This window comes from Cucurbita moschata, unplaced genomic scaffold (assembly GCF_002738365.1).
Source record: "Cucurbita moschata cultivar Rifu unplaced genomic scaffold, Cmos_1.0 Cmo_Scf00102, whole genome shotgun sequence".
NCBI classification, from domain to species: Eukaryota; Viridiplantae; Streptophyta; class Magnoliopsida; order Cucurbitales; family Cucurbitaceae; genus Cucurbita; species Cucurbita moschata.
This window is the reverse complement of record NW_019268618.1, coordinates 369,834-374,662: the sequence shown is the minus strand read 5'-3', so window position 1 is coordinate 374,662 and position 4,829 is coordinate 369,834. Positions and strand designations below refer to the sequence as shown.

The 4,829-nt window shown below is 30.7% G+C and overlaps 1 non-coding gene across 1 annotated transcript; it reads right to left on the bottom strand.

Moving 5' to 3' along the window:
* Window positions 1-1,467: 1,467 nt before the first annotated feature.
* Window positions 1,468-1,539, bottom strand: TRNAP-UGG. The gene has a single exon. It is a non-coding gene; the product is annotated as a tRNA-Pro (tRNA).
* Between the last annotated feature and the right edge of the window lie 3,290 nt (window positions 1,540-4,829).

Sequence of the window (4,829 nt, the reverse complement as noted above, 5' to 3'; positions counted from 1 at the left end):
AAACTGTTAAGGATATTTAGTAATAAATTATAGTTTACCATATATATTATATTTGATATTTTATTATAAGACAAATATCTAATATTTGCCTTATTACCATAGGTATCTTTCCATTTATTGTTATTTCCATTTATTACTATTTCCATATCCTTGTAATTTATTTGATTATAAATAAGATAAATTTCACACCATTTAGGTGTGGTGGATTCAGCAAACATTCACACAAACGATTTCATTTGTGTTATCCGCCAAGGAAATGATCAAGGAATTCAGATCCTGAATAAAGTACTGTAGGCAAGCGAAGCTTTTGAAAATGAAAGCGTGTAGAACTCATATCCACTTTCTCTTCGATTCGTAAACTTCGGATCTAATCTTCCTTTCCTCTCTGGATGACTGAGAGACAATTTAGGCCTAGCGTGCATCTGATTCGGTCAACAATAAGGTACAAAGCGGATTGATTAAATGGGCTTGAAGTTCCATTATCGTTAGGTCGAAGATCTTTACTAGGTTTAGTGCACTTTGGTAGTTGTGAATGTTGCCGTAATCGAATGTCTTTCTCATTCAATATTCTTTCTTACCAAGCACTCATACTCACCAGGGTTGAGGAGACAGTCTGTGAGCTAATTGGGTTTCGAGATTGCGTATACGCGAAAAGAGCTCGCTTTCGACTTTCTCCTCGGCGTTTTGTGCCCGATTCTGGTTCAGGAAATGGTCTGATCTCTTTCATTAGAGCACATTGATGCTGAAGGAGTCTTCAAAACCGGTGGAGAGGCTATGATGACTTCAAGCTATTCAAATAGCATTACTGATACTACAAAGAAAGGGTATGTAAGTCACACTAGTGGAATAGCTTTTTCATAATAATTATCTCGATATATGATACAAAAAACCTGTCTGATGACTGATAAGGGAAGGGGTTTCAAAAGATAAAAGAATTACAATTCTATGTGTTGATAGAAAAGGAGACTGCCTTCGTGACCATGGATAGGCTATGGGGCTTTGCACTTATCAAGGTGACAGGATTTGAACGTATGGCTCTCTTAAACTTCTTCATTGGGCTCTCTTAAACTTCTTCATTGGTTATGAAAAGTTCCTAGAAAGAATACAATCGAACAATTTGTGTAATGCTCTTTTTGAAGTCGGGCTCGAGATGATCTTTATTCTTCCAAGAATATGTTTCATTCTCTATTCTCATGTTCTTGGTTCAATGTTTAAAATTCACATTTTAAATCATATCATCTTGCTTAATTCATTTTGATATAATATTGTTGGGGGCATTTTGAGAATCGAACTTGAAACCTCTCACACCCAAAACAATAATCATACCACTTTGATCAAATACCATTGTAGTGGATCTATAATTCTTAGTTGCTAGTCTATATATGAAATTTATATAAGTTGAGCAATGCACACGCATTCCTTTAGGTTAGGCCCATTGATAACTATTTTTTTTTTTTGTTTTTTGTCGGGGCATTCCGAGAATTGAACTTGAGACCTCTTGCACCCAAAGCAAGAATCATACCACTAAACCAAATGCCCTTATAATGGACCATATATTAAGTTGTTTCTGTTATGTATCATCATTATTCATTTATTATTTTGTTAATGAAATCCATGAGCAATTATTATTATATCTTTTAGATCTAGACCGCTGTTAAATTATTTACATAGGGTTTACGATAATTACTGTAGAGAGAAGAAAAAAGAATAGAAGTAGTGTAAAAAGATAATTACTGTAGAAAGATAATTACTGTAGAGAGAAGAAAAAAGAATAGAAGTAGTGTAAAAAGATAATTACTGTAGAAAGATGATAATTACTGTAGAGAGAAGAAAAAAGAATAGAAGTAGTGTAAAAAGATAATTACTGTAGAAAGATAATTAATGTAGAGAGAGAAGAAAAAAGAATAGAAGTAATGTAAAAAGAATAAAAGTTATGATAAAAAAGATATAATTACGGTAGAGAAAAGAAAAAAAATAGAAGTAGTGTAAAAATTTGATAGTTCCATTTGAGACATATATCGTGGAGTACACAAGTATTAAAAAAGCATTTACTGTAGAAAGATAATTACTGTAGAGAGAAGAAAAACGAATAGAAGTAGTAGAGAGAAGAAAAATTACTGTAGAGAGAAGAAAAAAGAATAGAAGTAGTGTAAAAAGATAATTACAGAGAAGAAAAAAGAATAGAAGTAGTGTAAAAAGAATCAAAGTTATGTTCTAAAAAAGATAATTAGAAGTAGTGTAAAAATTTGATAGTTCCATTTAAGACATATATCGTGGAGTACACAAGTATTAAAAGAGCATTTACTATAGAAAAATAATTACTATAGAGAGAAGAAAAACGAATAGAAGTAGTAGAGAGAAGAAAAATTACTGTAGAGAGAAGAAAAAAGAATAGTAGTGTAAAAAGATAATTACTGTATAGAGAAGAAAAAAGAATAGAAGTAGTGTAAAAAGAATCAAAGTTATGTTCTAAAAAAGATAATTAAAAGTAGGGTAAAAATTTGATAGTTTCATTTGAGACATATATCGTGGAGTACACAAGTATTAAAAGAGCATTTACTGTAGAAAGATAATTACTGTAGAGAAAAGAAAAACGAATAGAAGTAGTAGAGAGAAGAAAAATTGCTGTAGAGAGAAGAAAAAAGAATAGTAGTGTAAAAAGATAATTACTGTATAGAGAAGAAAAAAGAATAGAAGTAGTGTAAAAAGAATCAAAGTTATGTTCTAAAAAAGATAATTAAAAGTAGGGTAAAAATTTGATAGTTTCATTTGAGACATATATCGTGGAGTACACAAGTATTAAAAGAGCATTTACTGTAGAAAGATAATTACTGTAGAGAAAAGAAAAACGAATAGAAGTAGTAGAGAGAAGAAAAATTGCTGTAGAGAGAAGAAAAAAGAATAGTAGTGTAAAAAGATAATTACTGTATAGAGAAGAAAAAGAATAGAAGTAGTGTAAAAAAAATCAAAGTTATGTTCTAAAAAAGATAATTAGAAGTAGGGTAAAAATTTGATAGTTTCATTTGAGACATATATCGTGGAGTACACAAGTATTAAAAGAGCATTTACTGTAGAAAGATAATTACTGTAGAGAAAAGAAAAACGAATAGAAGCAGTAGAGAGAAGAAAAATTACTGTAGAGAGAAGAAAAAAGAATAGTAGTATAAAAAGATAATTACTGTAGAGAGAAGAAAAAAGAATAGTAGTGTAAAAAGATAATTACGGCAGAGAGAAGAAAAAAGAATAGAAGTAGTGTAAAAAGAATCAAAGTTATGTTCTAAAAAAGATAATTAGAAGTAGGGTAAAAATTTGATAGTTTCATTTGAGACATATATCGTGGAGTACACAAGTATTAAAAGAGCATTTACTGTAGAAAGATAATTACTGTAGAGAAAAGAAAAACGAATAGAAGCAGTAGAGAGAAGAAAAATTACTGTAGAGAGAAGAAAAAAGAATAGTAGTATAAAAAGATAATTACTGTAGAGAGAAGAAAAAAGAATAGTAGTGTAAAAAGATAATTACGGCAGAGAGAAGAAAAAAGAATAGAAGTAGTGTAAAAAGAATCAAAGTTATGTTCTAAAAAAGATAATTAGAAGTAGGGTAAAAATTTGATAGTTTCATTTGAGACACGATAGTTCACAAGTATTAAAAGAGCATTTACTGTAGAAAGATAATTAAAACGAATAGAAGCAGTAGAGAGAAGAAAAATTACTGTAGAGAGAAGAAAAAGTAGTATGAGAGAAGAAAAAAAGAATAATAGTGTAAAAAGATAATTACTGCTGAGAGAAGAAAAAAGAATAGAAGTAGTATAAAAAGAATAAAAGTTATGTTCTAAAAAGATAAGAAAAAAGAATAGAAGTAGTATAAAAAGAATAAAAGTTATGTTCTAAAAAAGATAATTAGAAGTAGTGTAAAAATTTGATAGTTCCATTTGACACATATATCGTGGAGTAAAGAGCATTATCATTAACTAAATGATGTACACTAACTTGTAGCACTTATACTTTCTCTGAGGCAAATCTTTTGATGAATGAACATAGGGGCCATTCCAAGAATTGAACTTGGGACCTCCTACTCAATAACCCTACGGCAACCAGATTAACCCTACGGCATGACAATCCTTGAGCTTCCACTCCTCTGTGGTCATGGTATCCAGCTTCACCCCCAAAATGGGTTCCTGAATATTTTTCTCGTATAGATAATCTTCAATTTGCATCTTCTAGAAACTGATATCGAATCCATCAAACTTTTCAATTCTATTCTTTGAACTTTCCATCTTCACAGATCGTGGTGAATCTCTCCTCGCTCTGATACTAGTTATTAGAATCACACAACAGCGCACACACTTGATCTAAATGAACACAAAGAACATGATAGAGAAAATGTAAGAAGAAATATTGACTAATGATTTTGTATTAATGAATTCAGGTATGCAAAGAGAGGATATGGAGAATGAGAAATATACATTTAGGAAGCACTGACTAATGGGTATACATATGATTTCAGTTTATTATATATAGCTTCACTATATGTAACCGCCTACTATATATAATTATTTAATATATATTTCTCTATCAGATTTTTACTATAAATCGTCAGCCTTCATATCCAACATTCTAGAGCCCAAATAGTCAGGGATTGATGTCATACAGCTCAACTTGAGCTAGTTGAATTCAGTTGAATTCTACAAATAGCAAAATGGCATGTTCACTCGGGTTTATTTGACCTGCAAAGGCTCTTGTCAGTGATCACTCAAATGCTTGGTGACGCAGAAATAATACCATATAGGATCCAATTGCTCCTATGGATACAGAGTAAGGCTCTTGTCA